The following is a 14,081-nucleotide window of genomic DNA, read 5'->3' as shown; positions in this document are numbered from 1 at the left end:
CTGTCTTTGAGGATAGGGTTAGTTGTGGTACTGCACTGAAAAAGAATGAAAATGACAGATGGTTTTTATAATCTGATTGCATTTTTGTTAACCTTGAATGTTATAGATTTAAAATTCAGCCAAGTTTTGGCTTTTTAGAACTTGATTCCACAGAACATGAGATGGGAAGAAAATAAAGGTGGATCACCAATCTGAATGTCAATCTGGAGGGGTCTTTTGAGAATCAGCTGTAGGTTTTTGCAAGTCACAGAAGAGTAGAGGTTGGAAGGGACCTCCAGAAGTCATCTGCTCCAGCTGGACAGATGTATCCATTGTGATACAGAACAGCTGGTACAGTAGATGCCATACAAAGATTTTACTGATGGAATTTCCATGGCTCATGGATGAAAGTCCAGAACCTGATATTGGACATTTACAGTCCCTGATGGAATATTTAGCCCACAGAAAAATAAAAATATGAATTTCTCTAGTATTAAGCAGTGGAAGCAGGGGATGGAGGGAAATTTTCAGATCTCATGGCTATCTCACCTGAGGATTTGGCTGGCTGATGATTTCTTTTTTCTTTTTCTTCTTTTCCTTTTTTTTTCTTTTAAAAAATATTGAAGTCCACCTTTTCCAAGATGTATGCAGTATCTTATCTAGTAGAGGAAGATATGCAGTAAGGGGATCAGAAGCCTTCCTTTTCACATGGAACATATTAGAGCTATGATATAAGGTTTTGTGTCATGACTGTTTATCCAGAAGCAGGAAGACTGTTTCAGTTCCTTTTAATGCCTGAAGATGATTCAAATATCTCTAAAAGTGATAGACTTTTTGCATAAAGCATTCTAAAATGCCCAAAAAGTGAAAAATAATGTTTTCTCCACCTTCTGATATTCTTTAACCATGAAAAAAACAATCAAAACAGTTAAAAATTCATTGGGCATTCATTAGAGGTTCATCAGAAAAACATCTGCTGAAAGCAATGTCTCTGAAATTCCTGATATCTCATTTGGAAGTTCTGGTTTCCACATGTTTTCTTTTGAATTGTTTATGCTTTTTGTATGGAATAGGAATTAAAAATAGCTGATGATCTGATGTGCGATTTACTACAACTAAATGCTAAAATTTTTACTACAACTAAATGTTTACATTTGGCTTTGGAAAAATTCACATTACATGGGACTTGAGTATAAGCCGAAAATAGCCAACAGTTCAGACAATTTTTCCTTCATAAAAATGAGATGACTTAACATAAAAACTTTAAGTTCCCTCTAGATGAAGCTGGGGCTTTCCAAGGCCTGTATTGGAGACAGGAGCATTTGGTGGTGCCATCTTTGAACCTCTGCTTTGTCACCTGCCCCCTCTCCAGTGAGGTCACACCCTCCTCTAGGCCTGTAATCTTCAAGGAGTCAACAGGTACATTAGGACCTGGATCTCTGATCTCAGTGAGAGGAAAAATGCTTTCTCGTTCTTTGCGCAGTAAATCAAGAAAGGCTCTGATGTGGTCCTGAGGAAGTCTCTCAGCACTGGTGTGCCTCAGGTTTTAGGCTCCTCACTGCAACGAGGACATTGAGGTGCTGGAGCATGTCTGGAGAAGGGTGATGAAGCTGGTGAAGGATCTGGAGCATAACTCCTATGAAAAGCAGCTGAGGGAGGTGGGAGTGTTTAGCCTGGAAAAAAGGAGGCTCAGGGGGATTCTTATTGCTCTCTAAAACAGCTTGAAAGGGGGGTGTAGCAGATCAGGGTTGGTCTCTTCTCCAAGGCAACCAGTGACACGAGGAGAGGAAATGGCCTCAAGCTGCACCAGGGGAGGTTTAGACTGGATACTAGGAAAAATTTTTTCACTGAAAAATTTGTCAAACATTGGAGCAGACTGCCTGTGGAAGCGCTGGAATCACCATCCCTAGAAGTTCTCAAAACCTGTGTGAGTGTGGCACCTGGGGACAGTTTAGTGGTGAAAACAGCAGTGCTGGGTAATGGAGGAATTTGACAATCTTAGAGGTATCTCCCAATCTTAATTATTCTATGTTAAACTTATGCTAACATAGCATATATGTAAGAAAAACTTCCTCCAATGAAGAGCATATCCCCATGTTTTACAGTGAAACACATCTCCCGTATCCTTTTACTCTATAATGAATAATCATGCAGTTGCACCAGCAACCTTTAGGGAATACTGTATTGTCATCCTTCATTTTGGAAGTGCTGATTAGCCTTGTACCTTAACTATAGCAGACCATAATTAGTCTAACCTCTGGGACTCCTATTTGAAAAAAGACCTAGAAGATCCCGAATGGAGACATAAGCATTCTCCCTTTGCTTCCTGACAAGTAGGAAGGGCTTTTGTCTCTTTAGGTGGGACAGCCTTTATTTTGATCCCCCAAGCTTCCTGCTATCAGACAGCTCAGCTGAGGTGCTGCAGCTATTGTCTCCATCAGTCTCTATCATTGTTCTTAACAGAGTTCCTGCAGCTGAATGATAGCAAGCAATTGTCAGTACCAATCTCCAAATATTAAAGAGTCAAAATAAAGGTTGCATAAGCAATTCTGAAAGAAATTAAAAAAAAAAAAGAGGAAAATAAATAAAAATTGAAAGGAAGGAGAAGTGTGAGAAAGGAAGGGACATTGAAAACCAAAGGCAAAGGGAGAAAGAGAGGAAAAGAGAGAGTAAGGAAAGAACACTTCTAGAGAAGTAGAATCTTTTAGTGTAAAGATAAATATTTGCAAGATTTCACCGACTATGACTTGGAAATCTTAGTCATGAGCATTCATCAAGTTCATTTAAACTGTGTGTCTATCTCCATATGAAGGCACATGCCTGTTGTCATGTAGAACCCAGGCCAATATCCCATTTTCTAGAAAATCTACTGTAAGAGGAAACATACATATGAAAGAGAATAAATGGGTTTAAATTACTTTGGGGGTTAGAAGGGAAAAGGTCATGAACTCAATTTAGTCTTACAGATGCAAAAAACCCCAACTTTTTAGGGCTTCATTCATCCTCTGAATTCATGAGATCTGCCCAGGCTCATTAGACTGAAGCAGTAGAACAGGAGTTAGGTGATATGTCACTATTCTTTCAACAAGACGATGGAACAAGCTAAGTAAAGCAGGTAGAAATATATTATTTAAAGTGATGGAATTATCCTCTTTGCCTATTGCTTAGCATAATAAAGGTTTTAAACAACCTTTTAAAGCTTATATGTCTGCAAAGCCACTTCTCACTAATCTCCATCAATGTCAGCTCCCATTCAAAAAAATTATGCTGTTCATATTCAAATTCATGTATATACAAATTCACATATATGCATATGTATATGTACATACACGTTTAAACATATACATATGTATGTATACACAAAATTGCACAGTGACCCATCCCACCCACCTGCATCTTTGAGAAAAATTTGGTAGTATAATATTTGTACTTTTGTTAAGGATTCTTCTCTTCAGGACTCATTTTAAGGGTACATTTCTTCATCTTTGCTGAAGGCTTTCAATTTTCCTTTCAACAGCATTTTAAGGGACTAAGATGATAGAATAATAGGAAAAGAAAATATGTCTTTCTCCTCTTTCAGAAGTTAATTCATACCCATGAGATGTGCCAGATTTTAATGCTACAAAATTAAGACCTCTTATGCTCTGTATGTGCACTACATTTGCAATCTTAGCACCAAGTGTGTGGAGTGCGCTACCTGAGAAGCTTAATTGTGCCTAAGAACGACTAGCACTGGGGACAAGAGAGTACTTGAGCCTCTGCAAGCTTCTTGGAATCGGGGATTTTAACATCATCAGAAATGGTATCTCCAAGAGAAAGGACTTCTATTTTCAAATCAGAAGAAATGGCTGGATTGTCTAAGTTTCCACACAAAACTAAGCATTCTGGATGAGAAAGACCTCTTGGGCCCTGGGGTTACCTTATGGGTAACTTAAGCATTCCTTGCCACCTTGATCTTGTTTGAGCATTTGAGATCCTCTAATAATTATTTGATTTCTTTGATAATGTGTTGTATACAATTCCCTCCTGATTATTATAGACTTGTGGCAGTTTCAGGACATGGTGGCCTGTGGCATTCCTATAGCATCTCTAAGAAGAATATCCTGGATAGATTTTTTTGCTAACACAGCAAGAGCAAAAGGCCTTTCACCATCTCAATATTTCATTAAGCCCTAGGTAATGGGTAGCATTAAACACAGAGAACTGAAATCTGAACATTGTATATGTTTATCCCATGGTATTTGTTTATCCCAAAGAGTACCGTCCTGACATAGGCCAAGGACAGAGTTAGTTTTTTTGCAATAGATGGGAGGGGCTGTGGCCAGATATTATTTGATGTCACCGCAAGCCATTGTCAGGAGTGGAGGGAAGGGACTCTGGCTTCTGAGAAGAATGTGGATTACAGTCCAGAAAAAATGTAGCTGCTGTCGTGTTGTGGCAGGATTGGGCTTGGTGAACATTTTGCATGTAAATCATCCTCTCTTTTGTACACTTTTGTTATTAATATCATTGATGTTTCTGTTTTCTTATCTCATTACATTTTCCAGTAAATTGCTCTTGTTTCAACCCATGATCTCTGCCTTTTGTGCCTCCAATTCTCCTCTTGGGCCATCCAAGGGGGCCAGAGGAACCCCTCTTGGGGAGGGTACACAACAGTGGGGAAGGGGAGCAAGCAAGCAGCAGTGTGGTTTGAGGAGTCTGAGTGGGAGAACTAAATTTGAGAAGACCATTCCTAAACCATGACATAAGCCTTCTCAGCCAAAGTAGATCATATGAAAATAAGTCTTACACCAGGCCAAGCCCAAATTCAAACTGGAAAGAAATGACACTGATAAAAATTGAAATAAAGACAAGATGTTTTGAATTTTTTACTTTTGCAGCTTAGATTGAATTAAAATTACTATGTGGATATAAAAGAATGCATTCCAATCTCAGGTCGTTGTCCCAAACTGCCACAATACTCTGCTCTCAGTCTGTAAACATCGCTCCATTTCACTTTGAGTTGCTGGGAAAAATTACATCATTTTCTCAGACTTTAACAGGTTTTTGTCACTTAACATCCAGTTAGAGTCAAAATGTTAGTGTCAGAATATAGTACTTATGAACAGCTGTGGTATTTTCAGCAACATCTATTGACTATCATAGCATTTGCTGTGAGAGAAGCAAACAAATGTACTCAGATGTATGAAAGTACATGTGTACGTATATCTGACTTTGCACTACCCAGAAAACATCCAGCACAAGTCCTCATCAGGCAAAACAGACATATATGAGAAGACTGAGTGAAAATTCAATGTTATGGAAAAGCACATTGATATCTTTTATGGTAAAAGGTCCATCTCAATAGAGCACCATATTCCAGCATGATCAATATTAGGAAAATTTTCTTTAAAGGAACATTTTCAGAAAAAAAGCAAATATGGTTTTTTCAAAAATTGCCAAATTGTTTCTAGACAGCTGTATAGAAGCATATGCTAATAATCTATGTATAACTGGTTCAGACTGTTACATTTTGAGAAGCTTTAAGTCATTGGTGACATACTATCAATGCAAATTTCTTGCCTTTTTGTCTTCACATATGAATATTTCTTTTTTCTTTTCTTTTTTTTTTTTTTTTTTTGTTAAGTCAGGCACAAAATATTTTAACTGTAGGAACAGAAAACAGGATTAAATAGGTGGTTAGAAAGATCCATAAGTAAAGAAAAAGGAATCTGGAGGAGCTCAGCACCTTCTAGGTTTCACTGTAAAAACTAACTGCATCATTGTTCCTAAATAAAAAGAGATGTAGCTGAATCTTTGGTTCAGAGAGGAAACAATGACTACCATCCTCCTTCCTTATTCTAATTCAGCTCTTCTGGCTATTGTCAGGATGGTATGGCATTCTGTTCCTTCCGTCCTTTCCCTTCCCCTCACAGGGATTTATGTGTGATTTTAGTGTCTCCACAGTTCTCTGTCGCCATGAAGAACAGACAGGTGATTAATCCATATTAGAAGTCAGTGCAAAACTATAAATCACTTTGGTACAAAGGACTCTTTAAAGGATACTGAAAGCCCTGTCATTGCCTGAAACCTAAGACAGGGCAATGTTGTCAGAGGTGTTAGAGGTAAGTAGCTCCACAGACAGGGTCAAAATGCACAGTCATGATTTAGGGCTTTAGAAATTTCAATCTACTGGTTGCATATGTATATTACGAGTTATTCATGTGGCTGTGTATACATGCCAGTTACATGTGTGGAGAAACTCCTCTCACAGGTTCTAGAAATAATTTTCTTTCAGATGGTATCATACACTAACCTGATAACCACACTCTTTAAATGGGGCATCCAAAATTCCTGTTCTGTCTGGAAAGCTGTTTACTTTTGATATGTCTGCAGAATTACTGATCTTATTACCACACCTGTTGCCATTTTTCATGCATATTTCCTTGTGATAGATGGGCATCCTTGCCAGGCTAAACAGCCATGTGACAAATCCTAAAGAGACATGCCATTAGTGTCTTCTGCCATTGCATTAACCTGGGGCTTAACTGGTGCAGAAAGGATCCTGCCAACCTTCAACAAGCTGAATTTTGTCCATTAATTACTTTATTTATTTCTTTCTTCAATTATGAACTTTGATGTGCATAATCTACGGGAAACCAAACCAAACAAACCCCAGGAATACCTAACCAAGATCTGAAAAGTCTTTGTTTGACAAAAGTGTTAATTATACAATTAAGCACATAACACAAAGAGGATTTTAGTTCAGGAAACTCTCTCTCCATATCTGCTCTGTTTCTGCATGGTTTATTTCCTGTGGAGGTTATGAGGAGGTGTATTTTCAGAGGACAGTATTTTAAAATGTGGCAACAGTGTGTATTGTTGTGAGCCATATAAAAAAGGAATTATACATTTATTCGCTCTGACATCTCTTGTAAAAAGCTGAGTCTTGTCTTTTCACTTCTCTAAATTTGCACTTTCATTTTTGTGCTTCCAAATACATTGATGGTGCAGATCAGATATTTTGCAGCTTAAATAATCTAATTTAGAGTTGCCATCAAGCACCTTGCAGATTTTCTTGCGACCACCAAAATGGAAGCATAAAGGAAGATCAATCTTTCAAAAATTCATTCCCCATATATGTTGTCAAGAAATACTAGGCGGAAGGGAAAAAAATAAGGACTACAAAATAAAATACAAGGAAAGGTGCAGTATAGATCTGTAAAACACATCAACATATGAATATTTTTGTGAGGTGGTTTTTTGTCTTACTTCTTTGCACTTCTGCTGTTCCTTTCTCTGAAAAGTAATCTCAGGCCCCGCCACTCTGAAAGCTAGTGCTTTATCAAGGTCTCTGGTGAAGTTCTATGCAAGATTTTGTGGACTTTTGGTCTCAGAATATTGTGCCAAATGGTATTGCTCAATTAAAAAAAAACCCATGAAATAAGAATTTCTATCTCTAGTGTAATACAGTGCTTAATAATTAGCTATGGGATGCTGGCATGCTGTGTTTGAGAAGACTTTACACTTATAATTTTTTTTTAATAAAAAAGTAGAATTTGATTTAAATAATCAAAAGAAAATGCTATTGTTCAGAATATATATGTATTTATGTATTACAGATCTTGCTTAAAGGTCTAGAAATTCCTTTCAGGACATAGTGATGGGGTGTTTTGTCCTTTCTGCTGCTTATTTTTTCTTCTTTTTCCTTGGCTTTGATTCTGAGGACAGCATGCTCTTTTCATCTTGCTAGAGATATGGTTCTGCATAAATCTCTCAGGAGATCTCACTTTACCCAAGCAACTATATGGTAAAAAAAGAAATGCTTCCTTATGTCTGTATAATTTCAGTTGTGTAAATCAGTGCATTGACCTTAAAGCCATCCTGACTTTACTGTGGGTCCACCTTGTTCACAAAGTTTGGCCTGTGAATTATAGTATCCATAATATCTTTTGCTTTGATGTTATGTACCAGCAGATTGCATTTTTTCAGTAAGTGTTTGAAAAACATAATGTTGTTCTTTTTCTAGTAGAGAAGCAGTTTTCAAGGGGGGGGGGGGGGGGGGGAACACAAAATAAATAAAAGGGAGAAAGAAAAAAAATAAGATAAAAAAATTATGAGGAAGAGTGAAATCTGAGACTTGTTAAATTGTTCCATGGTGACCTGAATGAAGAAAATGGTGTCTGGTTTGTAAGTATGAAGGAAAATTGCCATTAAGCTGAGAAGAAGCCAGCTAAAGCATAAATTATGGCAATAAAGCTTCCCATAAACTACAGAAATGACAAAATAAAATATCCGTATATGCTAATTATATGGTGTAGACCTAGTTTTGCATTTCCATAAATCTTTCTCTTGAATTGTTATATTGGCTAGTAATTAAGAGACTTATGACAGATTACTTGATTTATATTCTCAGCCAGGTCTGGACCTTACTATGTACTGATTTCAGCAGGGAAGCTTTGAGAGACATACAGGAGTATGCCATACTTTACTGAAAGAAGCTGCAAAGTTGTTTTTGTGCTGCCAGATGCTTCTGGAGTGTCCATGGATTTTATGAGGATATATGAACCTTTCAGTTGTGGAACAATTTTGTTTAAAACATAGGCTTACAGTCTTGGAAAGAGAGCAAGGCTGTGTCATCACATACCTAGATATACCTAGAAAACATTGAGGTTTTTTTGGTTTTTTTTTTTTTAGTGTCAAATTAAATCACATATGGTATATATAAAATTCAAATTCCATTAGATTTCCAGGAAGAAATCACTGCCTGTGAATCCAGTTTTTGAATCTGATTTATTTTTAGCCAGTTATACAAAATCAAAGACATGCATGGAATTTTTTGTTGACAAAATTTTGTGTAGGTTTGCATAAATTTTATTTATTTGTTGCGAAGAATATCTAGGATCACCATTCCAAAGATGACACAAACAGGTTGAAAACTTTATTTACACACTGTTAACAAAATATTCTTTCCAAACAAAAGAGGAAAAATATTTTGCATCTCATCAGTTGCTGGTTTGGTGTTTTTTGGTTGTGTGTTATGTCTTTTTGATGCTTTCTTGGTTGTTTGATTATTTTTTTTTAAGTGGAATAATAAATTTTGGCTACATCAATTGAGTATATATTTTGAAAACTTTATGCCTATGAGGTGTTGCAAATTGCTAAGAGGTTAGCAACGCAGGTCAAAATACTCCTCTTTTATCTTTTCTAAGGTAATCAATTTCTAGATTTTCTACAAAATTAAGCATTACAGCAAGTCTAAGAAATGTTTAGAAGTGTCAGTCATAAAAAAACCTCAAAAATCCTTAGACAACTGATAATTTTGCTCCATACTCAGGTTCTTTATCATTAAAAGTAAATAATGAATTCTTCACTCTGAGCTATATGATACATTTTTCTAAGGAAACAAGAGCATAGACTTAATAATTACTGGAGGATTTGAAGGACATTTAAATATGATACATAGTGGTACCTGCTACAAAGAGAAGAATATTATCCAAACAGTATGAATCTAAGTGCTGTGTTCACAGATAAGGAGGGTAGTTTTAATTCTGTTTTAAGAGTTACACAAATACGTGTCAGACATCATAATTATTGCCAGAGGTTGGAAGGTTGCAAGAGAGAAAAACGTTTATGGATAAGTAATCTCATGTGGCCACAGGTGTCCAAAAGTACTTTTTCTCTTCAGAAAAAATAAAGAAATAAAACATTTAAACCAAAAAAACCAACAAAGAGAGAGAGAGAGAGAGAGAGAGAGAGAGAGAGAGAGAGTGGCATGACAGGTTAAATATAAGCAAGTCACACTTCAGTGTAGAGCTTCTAGCAAGGAACTGAGAGTGAACACTAGAAAAAACTCCCATCCAAGTACTGTAAACACTGCTTTGCAGCAGTGAAATCTTAATTAGTATTTTTCTTCCATTTAACTGCTCCAGTGGGTAAGAGATGCCTTGTACCAATTTTTATTTTTTCACTCCCCATCTCCCTCTCCTGCCTTTTTTTTTTTTAATTTCTCTACCTAAGATTTCCAGGGGGAATGCTGCCTATAAATTAAACTAACTGGCCACAGTGTTATATGATTATTGTCTAAGTGGAACAGATTTATCATCTTCAGTTTTTCATTTCCTGTTCCAAGATTTCTGTTAAATACATATTACTCATGAATGACAAAAGGACTAACAACAAGAGAGGCTATTTCCCATGGGGAGTAGGTACATTTGGAGTGTCTTTATTATGTAGCTAATGCTCTTCACCAATAACTGATTGCACATACTATTAGATTTTGTGCTCTGTTTTCTAAAAGCCGTATATATTACCAAGTGGGGTTACATGTGTTAATCCACTGAGACCAATGAAAGCTACTGCCTCTCTTAACACTACAGAACATTGTAATTCTTCACCCAAGTCTCTCATCACCTCTCCCATCCCTGTCTCATGCTACTGTGTTGGCTTGGAGGAGAATGCCAAGTAGAAGTGTCCAGAAGCATAGCTCCCTGTGTTGTAAATGGAAATTAGAGATCCATGGAGAATTTCAGCTCTCATAAAATCTCACTTTAAGGCACCCTGGGATGAATTAATTGTTATTAGTGCATTGCAGTCTGCTTTAATTAATATAGTCCATTAACATATAATAAAAAATCAGAAATGTAATTGAAAATTGCCAAAAGAATCTGACTGATAATAAAAGATCTATGCCCAGGTGATAGTTTCTGTTTTAAATACATAACAACATTCAATATCACCTACATCTCATACGCTTTCATCTGAAAGAATCCCCAGGTGAACACTGCACACAGTTACCACTAAACTTCCTACTCTTTCCAGCTCCCTTCCTCTGGGTTGTAGAAGCTGCTCTGCAATTTTTGAACAGAAAATAAAAACTCTTCTGTCCTTGACTGTCTGATATTATTCTTTTCTTTTCTTTAATTTGCCTCATTCTGAAATACAAATAGCATAATTTGACGTGACTGCAACAACACGGGAGCTCTCCATGTGTAAACACTCTATGTGTAAACACTGTGTTTGGCTATTTGTGGTGTCCTCTGATTACAGCCTCTTGTACATGAAAATGATGTGCCTCTTTTTCACCTGTCACAAAGCCATATCTCAGGAAATACACAGTCTAGACTAGGGGCAGGCCAGGGATTTCTGCACTATGTTCTTGCCTCTTCTGTTTGCTGAATTCTATGTGTTTCAGTTGTCACTTGCATAAAATGGAGCACTGAAATTTAAGGTACATCACAGTTGCTGTTGCAGCTGTGGGGACATCCCTGCCCTAAATTTAAACTGACTTTGGCAAAACAGATGCTCAAGCGCTTGCCTCGATTTCAGTCTGAATTCTTCTATTGTGTTGTATGCTACAACAGTTAAACCATACATAATATCTCAGACAAAATCTAACATTCAGATTCCTTCAGGATCTGCAGTCACATCAGGTGTTAGAGTTACCAATATCAGACACTAAAATAAGACAGTAAATTTTAAGTCTTCTCTCAAGTTTCTCAGGCTCCCTAGACTTTCAACTGAGATGAAGAGATTCAGAAGTAATTAAAGAAAAAATTACTTCCAAATGTGACAGCAGTTAAACTCAGATACTCTGAATTTTAGTCCTTATGCTGAATAAAACAGAGCCACAAGATGACCATTGGCTCTGAGACAAGTTAGCACCAGCTGCTTCCTAATCCATGCTTTTAATGCTCGTCCACCCCAGCTAGTTGGAGCAGCCCAAAACAGACCAAGTGCTGGGTGCTAGCTCAGCTCACATTGAAACAGTTTGGGTCCAGCACTCAGCCTGGCTCATTTTTACAGCACTTCATCCAATTACTAATGCATTTGGGTCTTATCGTCCCACCTTCTCTCAGACACCTTACCTGAAGGACCAAAGTTGATGTAGATTCTCTTCACACTCAATGAGAGAAAAACGTGTCTGAAAGGGTACTCATCCCAGCTAAGGACTTAAGACAGCGTCACGAGCCTAAAGTTAGGTAAAAGGCATCAATTTCTTATTGCTCTCAATTGCCTCTGGAGGAGTCAAAAAAGCCTTTCTCTTTCAATAATGTGGCAGGATTTAGGCATGTGAATTCTTTCTTATTGAACTAAACTTTGTGCAATGTGACTGCCTGTCCTCCTTTCTTTTTAATAGGGGTTTTAGCCAAATGTTTAAAAAATATTAGTTATTAAGTGAAAGCATTCTTTCAGTTCTCTTATTGAAATCTGTATTTTCAAAAACCTTCTGGCAAATACTTTTCCACAAATTTTCTCTTACACTTAAACACTACTTTAAACACTAGGCTTAAAAGAGTTCTATCTGAACATTCTCAAGCATCTACATTTTTGCAAGGTTGGATCAACGTTTATTAATAGGCACTGTAGAAATGTAGGAAACAATATGATATCAAGAAGGGAAGACAGGTGAAGGTAGATTGAGACCAAGGAACCTTCATACAGCTCAGTGGATGGTGAAGTTTTGCTTGCTAGTTTGTCTGTTTTTTAAATTTTCAGGAAAAAGCAAACTATTCATTTACTGAGAAATCTAGTTTCCAGAAAATAAGGACCAAATTAGTCTTATAAGTAATGGATTACAATGTCCCAGCTTACTATAATCTTATCTCTTTAACCACTTACACAGTAATTGTTCGACAAAAGCTGACACACTTTTCTATTTCCTGGTTGTGATCCTGCAGGATTGCAGCCATTAAAGAATCATCAGGCAGAAGAAGTGTAAAGTCTTTGTTGCCCATTTTTCAAGAACCTTTATTAAGGTTTCTCTTTTTTCATTTGCTTGTAGCACACAATTTCTCCAGTAACGATGTGCTGGTACTTCATTTTCTTTCTGTTCAGCAACAGGCTCAATTAATTTTTTTTATATGCTTTTTGGATTTAATTTTCTTCTCCTGGATTAGCAATTCAGACTGAGCAGAGCTAGAGAACAACTGTATATCCTTTCCCCCCCCATATTTTTCTATTCAAATTCTTGATTTTAGAAGTTTCACTTTTCTAGGATGTGAAGCTCTGAACATGAAAAGCATTCTTAGTATTTGGAAATGAGTCAATCAAGATAATGATGAATACTTAAAAAAAAAAAGTTTAAAGTAAAAACTGTGATCTCAAGCTGAAAAATTCTCTTTCTTTCCAGACAATCTGAGCTGTTTATATCAAAAGGAAAATATTATTGTTCATGTTCCATGAAACACATTCTTAACACATTCATTTTTATAACGAAACATATTCGTAACTGCACCTAATCAAAGCTGACTTCATCTGCTTGCACAGATTTCGAACATTTTTAATGGCTTTCTTAATAAACAAATAAACATATGTTCATTATGGCTATAGTGTGCCTCCCTTGATTTTCAATCACCAGAGAAGACCTGCATATTAGGTCCTGTTCATATATATATCGGAAGAGTGTTAATGTGTCTAACTCTCATACGAAGAGAGGTGGTGAAGAAAGGGTCTTGAACCCTTGGATTCATGTACCCTTCCAGCTGAAGCCAGCTACACCTTACTAACATATAAGTCCTGGAATCAGAAGAGCAGGGATGCATATATCCTATACAGGATAGGAAAGAAAGAAAGCAGGATTTGTAGAGCTCTAGAGCTTTCCTCTTTCCCCTTACTCTAGCTCCCAATTGAATATTAAAACCCTTCTTGTCTACTCACAGTCATGTCCTGTCATGCTTGCTTTTCTGAGGTTAATGTCTACTTTTGGTTTTAGAAATGGCATATGCTGTTCTATAGCATCCTCAGTGTTTGAAACAATTCTGAACCAAAATGGCTCTGTGAGTCAAAGCCCTCAATAATGGCAGGCTGTTATTCAGTGTGAGCTTTAGCTGAGACTAGATCAACAGCAGGTTAGGAGCCATGGTGTTCTCAGCTGGGATGATCATAGAGATGAAATCTTGCCACCCCATTAACCATCGCTTCCTCAACACTAAAAGAGGCAGCAACTCAAGATGGGGTCTGCCTAAGAGTTCATGAAGAAACTCAGTATCAATAGATACAGGCTTCCCTACAACAAGGGGATATTCATAATTCTGGTACTGATCTCAAGGACTGATCACACACTTCAGCTGAATGGATGGAAGAAGGAGCTTCTGATTGATGAAGAATTAGTGCAACTGTCA

The sequence above is a fragment of the Pyrgilauda ruficollis genome, unplaced genomic scaffold (assembly GCF_017590135.1).
Source record: "Pyrgilauda ruficollis isolate IOZ18807 unplaced genomic scaffold, ASM1759013v1 scaffold20, whole genome shotgun sequence".
NCBI classification, from domain to species: Eukaryota; Metazoa; Chordata; class Aves; order Passeriformes; family Passeridae; genus Pyrgilauda; species Pyrgilauda ruficollis.
This window is presented reverse-complemented; position numbering follows the sequence as displayed.